Raw genomic sequence first — 18,136 nt, forward strand, 5'->3', positions numbered from 1 at the left:
GTTATTTATCTTACCTTATGTATAGTCAGTGTCCTAATGTATAGTTAGTGTAAAGGACCTGGGAGTTGCTGTGGGAGGTCTCAAGGACCTGTAAGTCTGTCACATGTTATGTTATGCTGTCACATGATTTGTTGTCACATGTTCTCCCAGAGAGCACCAGCTTAACCTATGACCCACAGCTTGACCAATGGGCCTTAGTCCAGCCACCCCACTATATAAAGGGGCAGCCATTACAATTTCTCTCAGATTCCACCTGCTCCTGAGCATAGCAAACACCAGAGATCACAGTACCAGTGAACAGAATCTGGAAGGCCACAAAGCTACAGTCATTCCAGTAAGTCAAAAGTCTATGTCTGCTGTCACTACAAGTAGTCAAGTCCTGCGTATAGTCAAGCCTCAAGATAATTGTCTCAAGTCTATTACAAGTATAATTGGTCCCAGCAAGCTGCGAGGTCTTCTGGGCTCCTGGCCACATTTCTGGGAATCTGGCCTAGCTGTGAAGATAATGCCATCTGTCTTAGTAAAGCCTCCGTTAAACCATAACTGGTTGTGGACTCTCCTTTCACTACTAGCCATTAGAATAGCGGAGATACCGTTCGTGTTGTTCCGGTACCAAAAACCACTCTGGCGTCACGAACACTAGGGGTTAACAACATCTTGTCCCAGGGGTTAATACCATCTGATCCCACCACCTACACCGCTACACCCTGTGGTCCTGCCATACACCGGTGGTCCACCACAAAAGCCACAGGCATGGTGAAACGTTGAGGGGGTACTGGTTAGCTTTTAATCCTGAGTGCAGAAGCATTTGTAGTAAGGGGCATTTTCTGCAGAGATGTCTCCTATATCTAAGGCTGCATGCACACCACGTTTTTGCAATACAGTTCCTGTATCAGGTTTTTGATGAAAAACGGATTCCTCAAAACCTGACTAAACTGTATCAAAAAGTGTGAACATTTTTTAACCCATATACGGTTGAAAACCGTATACGGTTTGAAAAATGATGTCAGGTTGCATCAGTTTTTTAAGGAAAAAACGTATACGTTTTTAACTTTTCACTCCATTTTGAATAAAGTTTCACTTGTTTGATTGAAATTCCAAGAAAAAAACTGTGCAAAGTCAAAAACCATATGGTGTAAACCAGATGGAACCGTACGCACATACAGTTCTGTACGGTAGACTACAGTTCTGTACGTGGTAGACTACAGTTTTGGGTACGGGTAAAAAACTGGACAAAACCGTATGAGATGCAAAACGGACTAAACTGGATGATGCGTTTGACATACGGTTTACAATGTTAAGTCAATGCATACAGTTTTCTATACGGTTCTATACGGTTTTGAACTTGAAACCGTATTCGGGAACTGTATAACAAAAACATGGTGTGCATGCACCCTAATAATTCAATAGATGGAGCTAACTAGCCCTTATACTTAATCAGATACACAGATGTGTTATCACTTACCCATGTAAATAGTGCACTAATTTTAGCGGTTGGGAAAGATAGGGTTTTTGTGACCACCTCAGATAGCCCAGGGGAAGCTGTCCCCAACTTCGGACCGTGTATAGCACAAAGTGATAAGGTATTTCCACTAACACCACCCTGTGGCACCACATACAGTAAGAAGATTACACGAGGAGGAGGTTGTTACAGTGTATCACCCCAGTAGTAAGGAGATTACATGAGGAGGAGGTTTGTTACAGTGTGTCACCCCAGTACTAAGGTAATTACATATGTAGGAGGTTTGTTACAGTGTGTCATCCCAGTAGTGAGATTACATGAGGAGGAGGTTTGTTACAGTGTGTCACCTCAGTAGTAAGGTAAGTACATGAGGAGGAGAGTTGTTACAGTGTGTCACCCTAATAGCGAGATTACATGAAGATGAGGTTTGTTACAATGTGTCACCTCAGTAGTAAGGTAAGTACATGAGGAGGAGAGTTGTTATGGTGCGTCACCCCAGTAGTAAGGAGATTACATGAGGAGGAGGTTTGTTACAGTGTGTCACCCTAGGAGTAAGGAGATTACATGAGGAGGAGGTTTGTTACAGTGTGTCACCCCAGTAGTAAGGAGATTACATGAGGAGGAGGTTTGTTACAGTGTGTCACCCCAGTAGTAAGGAGATTACATGAGGAGGAGGTTTGTTACAGTGTGTCAACCCAGTAGTAAGGAGATTACATGAGGAGGAGGTTTGTTACAGTGTGTCACCCCAGTAGTAAGGTGAGTGTGTCAAAGGGTGTGGTCAGGGGATGGCGATTAGCTTTCGCCTAAACTGGAAAAAATCCTTGCAACAGTCCAGGGTCCTGATGCCTGAGGGGGGCCACTTTAGGAGGAAAAGTATTGTACATGGCACAGTTAGGGGCCCTGCTACAGATTATGGGGGAGATTTATCAAAATATGTGACCATTTGCCCATAGTAACTTTAGATTGCTTCTTCTTTAATTTTTGAGACGCCCTTATAAATATGAAAGACACAATCTGATTGGTTGCTATGGGCAACTGGTCAGCTTTTCCTCTGAACAGGTTTTAATAAATCTTGAAGCTTATAATTATTCCACTGATTCTAATGCAGTATCTATGAATAAAGGTACCAGCTCCCCTTAAATTTAGATCTTCTGTTAAGTCAATATATTTCAAGCTAAATAAATCTATGTTGTATATAAGAGGTGTGGTGGCCCAGTGCAGGAGTTGCACCCCTGTATCATTGCTGCCCTGTCAGGCAGACTCCATTCTGTGACCCCTGGGCCTCCCCTTCACCTATGTGCCCTGAATGGTTAAACCATGTATATGTTATCCAATGCAATGTACATAATTTGTTCTATACCTTTAAGTAATGTTGCTATGTGTTGTAACCAGGGAAGGTACCAGTGACCATGTGACCTACAGGGTGACCTATGGGACCCACCTAGAGTCTCCCCCATATAAGCCCTGGATGTAGCTAGCTCATGCTCTTTTCTCTTCTCTTTTCCTTGAGTGCTGAGTTGGCCTAAAGCCTACCACGCAGCCACGAATCCACAAGTCTACTGCCCCATAGGTGAAAGTCAAAACCTGGTAAGCTACAAACGGGGTGAAGTCAGTCATAGTGAGTCGCAGAGCAGGTCAGTCATGTAAAGTCTTCCTCAAGTCAGCGTGGCCCTGCATCAAATTGTCCAAGTCCACCATAAGTCCCAGCAAGCCCTGTGGTCTCTGAAGTCACTGGTCACCTCCTTGGGCCTAGCCAAGCTGTATAGACTGTTACATCTGTCTGACTCAATAAAGCTGCCGTTGTTCTCTAACTTGGCATCGGAGTCATTATTTGCCTAGTCCAGGATCCAGCGGTATTCCTTCGGGTGGTGTAGAGGTAAAACCACGCCCTGGCGTCACGAATACAAGGGCTTAATGCAATCTGCCCCTAGGGTAATTCCATCTTCCCTCATCACACCCTCACCACAGAGGTCAAATTCATGACAATGTAAATGATTTTAACCCGTTAAGGACTGAGCACTTTTCCGTTTTTGCATTATCATTTTTTCCTCATCACTTTCTAAAAATCATAACGCTTTCAATTTTGCACCTAAAAATCCATATTATGGCTTATTTTTGCACCACCAATTCTACTTTGCAGTGACATTAGTCATTTTACCCAAAAATCCACGGCGAAATGGAAAAAAAAATCATTGTGTGACAAAATTGAAGAAAAAATTTCATTTTGTAAATTTTGGGGGCTTCCGTTTCTACGCAGTGAATTTTTCGGTAAAAATAACACATTATCTTTATTCTGTAGGTCCATACAGTTAAAATGATACCCTACTTATATAGGTTTGATTTTGTCAGACTTCAGAAAAAAATCATAACTACATGCAGGAAAATTTATACGTTTAAAATTGTCATCTTCTGACCCCTATAACTTTTTTATTTTTCCGCATGCGGGCCGGTACTCATTTTTTGCGCCGTGTTCTGAAGTTTTTATCGGCACCATTTTTGTATTGATCGGACTTTTTGATCGCTTTTAATTCATTTTTTCATGATATAAAAAGTGACCAAAAATACACTATTTTGGACTTTGGAATTTTTTTTGCGCGCACGCCATTGACCGTGCAATTTAATTAACAATATATTTTTATAGTTCAGACATTTTCGCACGTGGCGATACCACATATGTTTATTTTTATTTACACAGTTTTTTTATGGGAAAAGGGGGGTGATTCAAACTTTTAATAGGGAAGGGGTTAAATGACCTTTGTTAACTTTTTTTTTTTTACTTTTTTTTTTGCAGTGTTATAGCTCCCATAGGGACCTATAACACTGCACACACTGATCTCCTATGCTGATCCCTGCAAAGCCATAGCTTTGCATGGATCAGTCAGATAGGGGCTCGATTGCTCAAGCCTGTAGCTCAGGCTTGGAGCAATCAATCCCCGATCGGACGCCGCGGAGACAGGTAAGGAGACCTCCGCCTGCGTCCCAGCTGATCGGAACATCGCGATTTTATCGCAATGTCCCGATGAGCCCGACTGAGCTGCCGGGAACCGTTTACTTTCGTTTTCAGACACGGCGATCAACTTTAATCGCTACGACTGAATAGTTAACAGCGCGCAGCACAACGATCGGTGCCGCACGCTGTTAGCCCAGGGTCCCGGCTATCCCTAACAGCAGGGACCGACCCGGCCGTGACCCCGTTTTTCACACCGAGACCGGGCTTAGGGCGTACAGGTATGCCCTAAGTCCTTAAGAGGTTAAATAGAGAAAATTTTTGGAAAGTGCCATCAGGTTATGGATACATAAGAATTCCCAAGCCGTTGAATTCCTTGTTATACAGTTAGGTCAATCATTCAAGAAAAAGGATGGAGTATGTCCCAAATATATATGTGTGTAGAGCAGACTGTCCTCATGGAGGTGCACTAATATAGGTAGACATAAAGAAGTGTGGTGTCCCGGTACAGGACCTGATCCTGTTCCTGTCAAAAGTCCCCTCAGCTAGAGTCCCTCCATTTCCACAGGGCTCTCCTGTAGGGCTTGCCCCTTGGTCGCCTCATAGAAATGTATTTTGTATAGTGTATAAATGTTTGGGACCCTGGTAGGGTCACATGATCTATTATAATGGTTGTATAGATATTTAGGACCTTCCGGGGTCATATGATAATGTCATGTGATGTACCCAGAGTTCTCTGGGTTCAAGACTTACAGGCTTTGCACCCAATGGGATTAGTCCAGCCCCCCTAGTTCTCTCTTAGTTCCTGCTCTTGTTCCGGACTATCAAGCAAGCACAATCAGCATATCTCCATTCAAGTCAGCTAGGCCAAAGCCTAAAGAACCAGCAGCCACTAAAACCGTGAGTTACAAAGCTCATCACTACAAATCCTGTGTGTGTACTATTCCACTCAAATCTTATAATTAGTAGCACAGTGGCCTGCTTAAAGCTAAAGACTATCTGTCCCAGCAAAGCCTGTGAGGAACCTGCATCCCGGTTACCTCAAGATAAACTGTTTGATTGTAAAGACTGTTTGCACACAAGTTCAAGTAAAAGTTTCCAGTTATCTCATAAAATCTGCTGTGGACATTCCGTTTATTGTCCCTGCCGTTTGTGGGCCGGTTAGCGGCAGGACCTTCAATACTAAGCAAACCTCACCCTGGCGTCACGACAAGTAAGGTTTAATACCACCAGACCCTGTAATATCATTGCAACACCCCAGACACCACAGAAGTCTATGACAACACAAGGACTATAAGCTACCTGCATCAAAGCTCAGCAGTCCCTCTTGGCGCCCCTACACCAGGGGTCTCAAATTCAAATTACTGTATCTGGGGCCGCTGGAGGTAGAGGCTGGGTGAGGCTGGGCTGCATCAAGTATTGCGCAAAAAAGAATCATCACCTGTGTCAAGCAATGCTGGGAGATGCAGTTACTAACTACAGTGCCCAGCATGCTTTGATACAGCCTGTGGCTTTGCAGATAACCCAAAACTACAACTCCCAGCATGTCGCACCATAACTTATGGTGTTGCAGTTACTGACTACAATGCCCAGCATGCCCTGATACACTCTATGGCTCTGGAGCTGACTCAAATCTGTAACACATGTTGGACTATAACCAATAATTTTATATGAAATTTGTAAAAGGCTCCAGACAATCCTCAATGCCCGATAAGAATACAGAAAGAGCGGTACTAGTAAGACCCCCATACACTTTGCTGTCACTGCTTAGATCCCCACATAGACAGCTGGGAATACCATGTTTCTCATCATAAGTACCACTAGAAATACGAAGCTCCTGGTCACTCACACTCACATCACTGGTGTGACAGTGGGAGGATCAGATAAAACATCTTGTAAATATTTTTATTATGTCTATTTGATTGTATGACACATTTAGGCCATGTTCACATGGTAGAATTTGTGAGCGGAATCTGCCAGTAAAACATTTGTTCAGAAATTCCCCTGCAGCAGAGTCCCATTGATTTCAATGGGATTTTGCTGCACTGTGCACATGACGGAATTTCCGCAGCAGAAACATCTGCCATGGAAATCAAGATTTCACATCTGTAGAAATAATGAATAGGCTCATTGTTTCTGCAGATTCTGCTCGGAAGTGCATTGCCATCTATGGAGAAAGCGCATTTCTGAGCAGTCCTGGCACCGGCGGAACATGCAAATGTGGGTAATGTCCACCTGTATTTTCAGAGGGGACGTTCCACACATTTTCCACCTGTGAGCATAGCCTTACAATACATCTACCTAAGGCTGTCAGGGCATAATGGGATTAGCGGTTTTGCTAAAGCCAAGGAGCTGCAGGTTGGGGAACATCAAGGATTTTGAAGTGCAAATCTCAAGGATCAAGGCAGAATATAAAAACTGATCAATTCTCTGTTGTGAGAAATTTACACAATCCTTGCAAAGCTTCAAAGAACTGTGCATTTTTAGTTTAGACTTATAATAAATTGTACTGGTCATCTAATCCTGTAACACCAAGGTGTGAAATATAGGTGTGAAATTGGCCACCATCACTGGATGTTTTAAGATATCAAAGGGACAAACTCATCCGCAGCAGTTTCTGATAAATCTTTAGTCTATTATTTCAGTTCTGTTTTAATTTAAAGTGTCACTGTTATTAAATATAACCTTAGATAGGTCGATGTCAATAGTTGTTGACCACATTGGGCGTCACTCCTAAGACCCACTGCCATCGTAAGTTATAAGGTGGGGAAGCGTTTAGCATTATGGCCAAGAGATCCGTCCATTTCTCTTTTTAGCAGAACATAGGCAGAGCAGCACTTCAGTAATATATGCAGTCGGGGGCAATTTTCTGCATAGATTTCTATGACATTTCCAACTTCTATGCTGAGATATGTGGGGATCTCTCGGTCAGCTGACACTTGGAGCAGGAGGGGCGCATGATGAGGATACTCTGCGTAACTAGGGAGAGCTAGGATAAGGTTAAAAAGCTGGGGGTGATGTAGGAGGAGAATAGGGGTTGTAACTGGGCAGGGCCTGAGGGGAGGTTCTATGGAGAAGAGCAGGAAGACAGAAGAGTACCACCCTGCCCACTCTGCGTGTTGGGTCCTTTTGGAATATTGTCCCAGTGGTGGTAGTAGGAAGGGGATGTGGAGGAACTCTAGGTAACTGTTACGCCTAGCGCTCCGGGTCCCCGCTCCTCCCCGGAGCGCTCACGGCGTCTTTCTCCCTGCAGCTCCCCGGTCAGTCCCGCTGACCGGGAGCGCTGCACTGTCATGGCCGTTGGGGACGCGATTCGCACAGCGGGACGCGCCCGCTCGCGAATCGCGTCCCAGGTCACTTACCCGTTCCCGTCCCCTGGTGTCATGTGCTGGCGCGCGCGGCTCCGCTCTCTAGGGCGCGCGCGCGCCAGCTCCCTGAGACTTAAAGGGCCAGTGCACCAATGATTGGTGCCTGGCCCAATTAGCTTAATTGGATTCCACCTGGTCCCTGACTATATCTAACCTCCTCCCATGCACTCCCTTGCCGGATCTTGTTGCCCTTGTGCCTAGTGAAAGCGTTTTTGTGTGTCTAAAGCCTGTGTACCAGAACTTCTGCTATCCACCCTGACTACGAACCTTGCCGCCTGCCCCCGACCTTCTGCTACGTCCGACCTTGCTTCTGTCTACTCCCTTGTACCTCGCCTATCATCAGCAGTCAGAGAGGTGAGCCGTTGCTAGTGGATACGACCTGGTCACTACCGCCGCAGCAAGACCATCCCGCTTTGCGGCGGGCTCTGGTGAAAACCAGTAGTGACTTAGAACCGGTCCACTAGCGCGGCCCTCGCCAATCCCTCTCTGGCACAGAGGATCCACTACCTGCCAGCCGGCATCGTGACAGTAGATCCGGCCATGGATCCCGCTGACGTCCCTCTGCCTTATATCTCTGATATCACCACGGTGGTCGCCCAGCAATCCCGACAGATCGCCCATCTAACCCACCAGCTGTCGGAAGTATTCACCATTGTGCAGCAACTTCAGTCGCAACTTCAGCAGCAATCATCTCCTCCGCCAGCTCCTGCACCCCTTCCGCAGCGAGTGGCCACTCCTAGCCTCCGCCTGTCCTTGCCGGACAAATTTAATGGGGACTCTAAGTTTTGCCGTGGCTTCCTTTCGCAATGTTCTCTGCACTTGGAGATGATGTCGGACCAGTTTCCTACTGAAAGGTCTAAGGTGGCTTTCGTAGTCAGCCTTCTGTCTGGAAAAGCTCTGTCATGGGCCACACCGCTCTGGGACCGCAATGACCCCGTCACTGCCTCTGTACACTCCTTCTTCTCGGAAATTCGAAGTGTCTTTGAGGAACCTGCCCGAGCCTCTTCTGCTGAGACTGCCCTGCTGAACCTGGTCCAGGGTAATTCTTCCGTTGGCGAGTACGCCATACAATTCCGTACTCTTGCTTCTGAACTTTCCTGGAATAATGAGGCCCTCTGCGCGACCTTTAAAAAAGGCCTATCCAGCAACATTAAAGATGTTCTGGCCGCACGAGAAACTCCTGCTAATCTACATGAACTCATTCATCTAGCCACTCGCATTGACATGCGTTTTTCTGAGAGACATCAAGAGCTCCGCCAGGAAAAAGACTTAGATCTCTGGACACCTCTCCCACAGTCTCCACTGCAATCTGCGCCTAGGCCTCCCGCCGAGGAAGCCATGCAAGTGGATCGGTCTCGCCTGACCCTGGAAGAGAGGAATCGCCGTAAGCAAGAGAATCTTTGTCTGTACTGTGCCAGTACCGAACATTTTTTGGTGGATTGCCCTATCCGTCCTCCACGTCTGGGAAACGCACGCTCGCACCCAGCTCTCGTGGGTGTGGCGTCTCTGGATGCTAAGTCGGCTTCTCCACGTCTCACGGTGCCTGTACGGATTTCTACTTCAGCCAGCTCTTCCCTCTCAGCCGTGGCCTGCCTGGACTCTGGTGCTTCTGGGAATTTTATTCGGGAGTCCTTGGTGAATAAATTCCGCATTCCGGTGACCCGTCTTGTCAAGCCACTCCACATTTCCGCGGTCAACGGAGCCAGGTTGGATTGCACCGTGCGTTACCGTACGGAGCCCCTCCTAATGTGCATCGGATCTCATCACGAGAAAATTGAATTTTTTGTCCTTCCCAATTGCACTTCCGAAGTTCTCCTTGGACTACCCTGGCTTCTACACCATTCCCCAACCCTGGACTGGTCCACTGGGGGGATCAAGTGTTGGGGTCCCTCTTGTTCCAAGGACTGCCTTAAACCAGTTCCCAGTACTCCCTGCCGTGACCCTGTGGTTCCTCCTGTATCCGGTCCCCCTAAAGTCGTTAGGGACTCTGCCTGCCACAGAAAATGCCTCTCCCCCCCTCCCAGTCCCTTCAGGCAAGCCTCTGTGGTCCCTCATGGCTCCCGTCCTTGTGTCTCCCTGCCCCGTGCCAAGCTTCACCCTCTGCCCTCCCTCCCCATTCCTACTCCTGCTGTACTGCCTGCCATTGAGGAAACCATCCATTCCTTCCCGGTGTCCTCATCCCAGGGGAGGCAGTCACCGGACAAAAAAAAGGGGAGACCTAAGGGGGGGGGTACTGTTACGCCTAGCGCTCCGGGTCCCCGCTCCTCCCCGGAGCGCTCACGGCGTCTTTCTCCCTGCAGCTCCCCGGTCAGTCCCGCTGACCGGGAGCGCTGCACTGTCATGGCCGTTGGGGACGCGATTCGCACAGCGGGACGCGCCCGCTCGCGAATCGCGTCCCAGGTCACTTACCCGTTCCCGTCCCCTGGTGTCATGTGCTGGCGCGCGCGGCTCCGCTCTCTAGGGCGCGCGCGCGCCAGCTCCCTGAGACTTAAAGGGCCAGTGCACCAATGATTGGTGCCTGGCCCAATTAGCTTAATTGGATTCCACTTGGTCCCTGACTATATCTAACCTCCTCCCATGCACTCCCTTGCCGGATCTTGTTGCCCTTGTGCCTAGTGAAAGCGTTTTTGTGTGTCTAAAGCCTGTGTACCAGAACTTCTGCTATCCACCCTGACTACGAACCTTGCCGCCTGCCCCCGACCTTCTGCTACGTCCGACCTTGCTTCTGTCTACTCCCTTGTACCTCGCCTATCATCAGCAGTCAGAGAGGTGAGCCGTTGCTAGTGGATACGACCTGGTCACTACCGCCGCAGCAAGACCATCCCGCTTTGCGGCGGGCTCTGGTGAAAACCAGTAGTGACTTAGAACCGGTCCACTAGCGCGGCCCTCGCCAATCCCTCTCTGGCACAGAGGATCCACTACCTGCCAGCCGGCATCGTGACAGTAACTAATGGTGGTTTGGAAGGTGGTTAAAAGAGGGGAGAGACTTCCCAGCTTGGTTGAAGGTTCTTATGTAGGGGAGCTGGGGATAATAGCAAGCCTATTCGTAAACTCTCTGCAGGTAAGGTATGGAGCTGAAAGAATTGCCTTCAAGTCCCTCTCATGTTGGGTTACTGGGAGTACTCAAAAAGTATTACATGTTTACGAGATGTGTTATAGCTATTGTATTGTATATTGTTTACATATGGTATTTTATTGGTTTTGAATGTGTGTTTTGTCAATACAATTGGGTCCACTGTGGCCTTTAACCACCACTTAGAGTCAATAATGTCTGGGGTCTTCTGGGGTTTGGGGGTGGTTGCAGGGTTAAGTAGAAGTAGACTATCCCATGGTCATGTTTAGGGGGTTGTGGATGGCACTGTTTATAAGGCACCGTGGCAGGCACTGCTATGTAAACACAACAACCTACATTTTTATAGGGCTAATGTGACTGTTACTGTATTGTAATGCTACTATTAGCACTTTTCTAAGGGTAGGATGCCTGACACTGTAATGGTAGCACTATGACTGGCATAGTGCTGGGGACACTACAGCTACCACTGTGATGTTGGCACTATAAGTTACAAATCTTGTGGCTGAAACTGTTTGGGGGTTTGTGTATGGCACATATTTATATGTAATATAATAGTGAATAATATAATGAATAGTCAAACCATGTATATGTTATCCAATGCAATGTACATAATGTGTTCTGTACCTTTAAATAATGTTGCTATGTGTTGTAACCAGGGAAGGTATCAGTGACCATGTGACCTACAGGGTGACCTATGGGACCACTCCAGAGTCTCCCCCATATAAACTCTGGTTAGAGCTAGCTCACGCTCTTTTCTCTTCTATTTTCCTTGAGTGCTGAGTTGCAGTGAGGTCAAGTCCGGAGAGAGTGTCTTGTGTCCTAAAGAGGCCTAATGTCTACAACGCAACCACGGATTCACAAGTCTACTTCCCCATAGGTGAAAGTCAAAACCTAGTAAGCTACCAACGGGGTGAAGTTAGTCATAGTCAGTCTCAGTCAAGTCAGTCTAGTCAAGTCTGTCTCAAGTCAGCGTGGCCCTGCATCAAATTGTCCGAGTCCACCATGAGTCCCAGCAAGCCCTGTGGTCTCTGAAGTCACTGGTCACCTCCTTGGGCCTAGCCAAGCTGTATAGACTGTTACACCTGTCTGACTCAATAAAGCTGCCATTGTTCCGTAACTTGGCATCGGAGTCATTATTTGCCCCGTGCCTAGCCCAGGATCCAGCGGTATACCTTCGGGTGGTGTAGAGGTAAAACCACGCCCTGGCGTCACGAATACAAGGGGTTAATGCCATCTGCCCCTAGGGTAATTCCATCTTCCCTCATCACACTCTCACCACAGAGGTCCAATTCATGACAATGTAAATGATTTTAAATAGAGAAAATTATTGGAAAGTTCCAGTCAAGTTATGGATACATAACAATTCCCAAGCCGCTGAATTCCTTGTTATACAGTTAGGTCAATTATTCAAGAAAAAGGATGGAGTATGTCCCAAATATATATATGTGTGTAGAGCAGACTGTCCTCATGGAGGTGCACTAGTATAGGAAGACATAAAGAAGTCTATAACAACTCAGGGACTACAAGCTACCTGCACCTAAGCTCAGCAGTTCCTCTTGGCGCCCCTACACCAGGGGTCTCAAATTCAAATTACTGTATCTGGGGGCCACTGGAGGTAGAGGCTGGTTGAGGCTGGGCTGCATCAAGTATTCCGCAAAAAGAATCATCACCTGTGTCAAGCAATGCTGGGAGATGCAGTTATTAACTACAATGCCCAGCATGCCCTGATACAGCCTGTGGCTCTGGAGCTGACTCAAATCTGTAACGTATGTTGGACTATAACCAATAATTTTACATCAAACATTTGTAAAAGGCTCCAGACAAACCTCAATGTCTGGTAAAAATACAGAAAGAGCGGTACTGGTAAGACCCCCATACACTTTGCTGTCACTGCTTAGATCCCCACATAGACAGCTGGGAATACCATGTTTCTCATCATAAGTACCACTAGAAATATGGAGCTCCTGGTCACTCACACTCACATCATTGGTGTGACAGTGGGAGGATCAGATAAAACATCTTATAAATATTTTTACTGTGTCTGTTTGATTGTATGACACATTTAGGCCATGTTCACATGGTAGAATTTGTGAGCAGAATGTGCCAGTAAAACATTTGTTCAGAAATTCCCCTGCAGCAGAGTCCCATTGATTTCAATGGGATTTTGCTGCACTGTGCACATGACGGAATTTCCGCAGCAGAAACATCTGCCATGGAAATCAAGATTTCACATCTGTAGAAATAATGAATAGGTTCGTTGTTTCTGCAGATTCCGCTCGGAAGTGCATTGCCATCTATGGAGAAAGCGCATTTCTGAGCAGTCCTGGCGCCGGCGGAACATGCAAATGTGCATAATGTCCACCTGTATTTTAAGAGGGGACATTCCACACATTTTCCACCTGTGAGCATAGCCTTACAATACATCTACCTAAGGCTGTCAGGGCATAATGGGATTAGCGGTTTTGCTAAAGCCAAGGAGCTGCAGGTTGGGGAACATCAAGGATTTTGAAGTGCAAATCTCAAGGATCAAGGCAGAATATAAAAACTGATCAATTCTCTGTTGTGAGAAATTTACACAATCCTTGCAAAGCTTCAAAGAACTGTGCATTTTTAGTTTAGACTTATAATAAATTGTATAAGCACTGGTCATCTAATCCTGTAACACCAAGGTGTGAAATATAGGTGTGAAATTGGCCACCATCACTGGATGTTTTAAGATATCAAAGGGACAAACTCATCCGCAGCAGTTTCTGATAAATCTTTAGTCTATTATTTCAGTTCTGTTTTAATTTAAAGTGTCACTGTTATTAAATATAACCTTAGATAGGTCGATGTCAATAGTTGTTGACCACATCGGGCGTCACTCCTAAGACCCACTGCCATCGTAAGTTATAAGGTGGGGAAGCGTTTAGCATTACGGCCAAGAGATCCATCCATTTCTCTTTTTAGCAGAACATAGGCAGAGCAGCACTTCAGCAATATATGCAGTCGGGGGCATTTCTCTGCATAGATTTCTATGACATTTCCAACTTCTATGCTGAGATATGTGGGGATCTCTCGGTCAGCTGACACTTGGAGCAGGAGGGGCGCATGATGAGGGTACTCTGTGTAACTAGGGAGAGCTAGGATAAGGTTAAAAAGCTGGGGGTGATGTAGGAGGAGAATAGGGGTTGTAACTGGGCAGGGCCTGAGGGGAGGTTCTATGGAGAAGAGCAGGAAGACAGAAGAGTACCACCCTGCCCACTCTGCGTGTTGGGTCCTTTTGGAATATTGTCCCAGTGGTGATAGTAGGAAGGGGATTTGGAGGAACTCTAGGTAACTAATGGTGGTTTGGAAGGTGGTTAAAAGAGGGGAGAGACTTCCCAGCTTGGTTGAAGGTTCTTATGTAGGGGAGCTGGGGATAATAGCAAGCCTATTGGTAAACTCTCTGCAGGTAAGGTATGGAGCTGATAGAATTGCCTTCAAGTCCCTCTCATGTTGGGTTACTGGGAGTACTCAAAAAGTTTTACATGTTTACGAGATGTGTTATAGCTATTGTATTGTATATTGTTTACATATGGTATTTTATTGGTTTTGAATGTGTATTTTGTTAATACAATTGGGTCCACTGTGGCCTTTAACAACCACTTAGAGTAAATCATGTCTGGGGTCTTCTGGGGTTTGGGGGGTGGTTGCAGGGTTCAGCGGAAGTAGACTATCCCATGGTCATGTTTAGGGGTTTGTGGATGGCACAGTTTATAAGGCACCGTGGCAGGCACTGCTATGTAAACACAACATCCTACATTTTTATAGGGCTACTGTGACTGTTACTGTATTGTAATGCTACTATTAGCACTTTTCTAAGGGTAGGATGGCTGACACTGTAATGGTTGCACTATGACTGGCATAGTGCTGGGGAAACTACAGCTACCACTGTGATGTTGGCGCTATAGGTTACAAATCTTGTGGCTGAAATTGTTTGGGGGTTTGTGTATGGCACATATTTATAAGGCTATGTGGATAGCACTATAATGTGAACACACGACTAATGGCATTTTTGCGGGGGTAATGTGTCTGGTGCCGTAATGGCAGCACTGTAGCTGGCATTGTTCTAGGGACATTGTGTATGGTACTGTGCTAGGGATACTATGACTGCCACTGTAATGTGAGCACTAAAGCTGGTACTTTTCTTGGAAATGAGGATATCGCCTTCCCACAGAAGAGAGTAGGGCACTTGTGTGATCATCATCCATTGGCATTAAAATTACTTATGGATGATGCCTAAATTGGTGCCAGACGATTCTGACTCCCATTGACATCTCATATTGACGTCTCCTAAGTCCCTGGTCAGAAAAATGCTTTGTGTTTTATGCTTTTTGCTTTGCCCTTTGAAGAAATTAATTCCAGAGGTGCTTGTTGTTCAGATATTAAAACATGTATTGTAGACTATAAGCTAACACCAGACAATGTATGATCATGTAAAACAAGACAGACTCCAACTTCACACCTTATATCTGCATTACCTACATACATCACATAGACTTCAAGCCTGAGGTGTGAAATGTAGGTGTCACCTATGGTCATGACATTGTCTATGCCATGTCTATTGTGCTGCCATAATCCTGCATTAGTAGATCAAAGATTGTAAATCTATGGTGGTGATAATACATCTCAGGTAGCCAGATAAATTAGACTTGGTCTCTACAGTATTTGCTATAGTAACTTTATTGGTGGTGGTAATTTTTTTTACATATCTTCATTGTATACTAAAAAGAAAGTATTGTCCTGCCGGCCAAAGACGTGTATTAACACATATGTCTGATATTGGACTTATACCTTATATTGCAAAACAAAGGAAAATGTCCAGCCTTCCAGCTCGTGGATGTGATGCTTGACTTTATTCACAAAATTACTTTATAAAAACAAAGGTAGGGACACAAAGTGACACGTTTCGGCCCAGTATTCACCTCTTCCCTACATTCACACGGAAGTACTACACTTCAAATTCGTACAACCAAATGTACAATAAAAAATTTAAATATATAGATATTGCACACAATAATCATATTGTACCCTATATAGGGAATTACAAACAGAAACTCATGGATCGCGAAGTGTATTGGATTATTCGTCTTAACACAGGACGAAAGACAGGACGTTATGTTGCATGTTGCATCGAATTCCCTTCTCTGTTCGGCTGGTGCTCGTATGATACCCGTACACACTAGACTCTATGACCAGAGGGTTCTATGTATAGGCGTTTATTTCAGTTCCTTCAGTGCAGTTGTTCTTTCACTTATGCACCTTTCCGTGGCTATGAAGAATAGACCCCTTTCTTTCTACCCCTTCTAGAGGCAGAAAATACAAAATAAATAACATTTTTACAATCATTGTTATTTCTCAAGCCTAGAAGTATACTGTACAGTACCACGGTATGATCTTGAGTCGGGTCTTTCTTTTTATTCCAGATATTCCATGTCCATTGACATCAGTATGATACTGCAGCTATACATCTGCACGCGGTTACAGCGTCTCAGTGATGTGGCATTGAACCGATATGCTGTTGCTAATGGACCTGTGAATCACTAGGAAGACATACATATATGCCGATTATACATGATTATAACCATTTATAAATGTGGTTTCATAAAGTCAATTTGTGAATAAACTCAAGCATCGCATTCACAAGCTGGAAGGCTGGACATTTGCCTTTGTTTTGCTGTTGGCTTTGGTGGGGTCGGCACTGGTCCATGCCTCCAGTACGTCGTCTGGAGCGAGCTGATCAATTCACATTGCTTCTTATAACTTATATTGCACCAAACTTCAGACTCTATTAAAGATGGTTGCAATGTAGCTGCATTTTACATGGTCACATCTTATCTGTAACATGTCATGGCTCCATTGAACCAGCGTAGACAGTCATAGAGTTTTCCGGTTATCTACTTGCACTACAGTATAGCAGAATGGGTTCCAAGAGTTGTAGCCATTATACAGCTCTAAAATGTGGCCATTTAATTGGAATCTTAATATGTCCATATACCTTAGGACAAAGTTGGCCAGACCCACCATCTTCAGCAGGTTTGGCCAACTATCTAAGGTCTTTCTCCTGACAGATTATGATGATGAAGAGAAGGGTCAGGCATGTTGGATTTTCACTGCTGGACTTTATTGTTCTTGGAGGGATAAGCAGGTGCCAAAACTGTCTGGCTGTGGCTTACCTCTTCCCATAGACAACACATGAACGTTCCTTGACATTTCTTTCAATAATCTTGTTGAAGCTAAACATAACAATATAGTAAAAAGTAACTACCACATAGTTGATATACTTACCCTAAAAAAATGTACAGAAATAGAAATATATAAAAAATATATATATATCAGCTTGGAGATGTTACAGAGTTATTTCCACAGCTCTGTGACAATTATTTTAAGGGACTTAAAGGAACCAGGAAAAGCTAGCAGAATGCTTAGTCGTATAAGGAGAGGTATTAGCGGTAGAAAGAGGGAAGTTCTCATGGGTGTATAAGGAGAGGTATTAGCGGTAGAAAGAGGGAAGTTCTCATGGGTGTATAAGGAGAGGTATTAGCGGTAGAAAGAGGGAAGTGCTCATGGGAATATAGGGAGAAGTATTAGCAGTAGAAAGAGGGAAGTGCTCATTTGTGTAGGGAGAGGTATTAGTGGTAGAAAGAGGGAAGTTCTCATGGGTGTATAGAGAGAGGTGTTTGCAGTATAAGGGGAAGTGCTCATGGGTATAAAGGGAGAGGTATTAGCAGTATAAAGGGAAGTGCTCGTGGGTGTATAGGGAGAGGTATTAGCAGTATAAAGGGAAGTGCTCATGGGTGTATAGGGAGAGATACTAGCAGTATAGGGGAAAGTATTAGCAGTATAGAGAAAAGTGCTTATGAGTGTCTAGGGAGAAGTATTAGCAGTATAGGGGAAAGTGCTCAAGGGTGTATAGGTAGGGGTATTAGCAGTATAAAGGGAAGTGCTCATGGGTGTATAGGGAGAATTATTAGCAGTATAGAGGGGAGTGCTCATGGGTGTATAGGGAGAATTATTAGCAGTATAGAGGGGAGTGCTCATGGGTGTCTAGGGAGAAGTATTAGCAGTATTGGGGAAAGTGCTCATGGGTGTATAGGGAGGGGTATTAGCAGTATAAAGGGAAGTGCTCATGCCGCTGTACAGACCAGCTGTGAGACCACACTTGGAGTATTGAGCACAGTACTGGTGGCCGTATCTCCAGAAGGATATAGATAAACTGGAGAGAGTTCAGAGAAGATACTAAAATAGTACATGGACTGCAGGAT

The sequence above is a fragment of the Hyla sarda genome, chromosome 4 (genome assembly GCF_029499605.1).
Source record: "Hyla sarda isolate aHylSar1 chromosome 4, aHylSar1.hap1, whole genome shotgun sequence".
NCBI lineage: Eukaryota > Metazoa > Chordata > Amphibia > Anura > Hylidae > Hyla > Hyla sarda.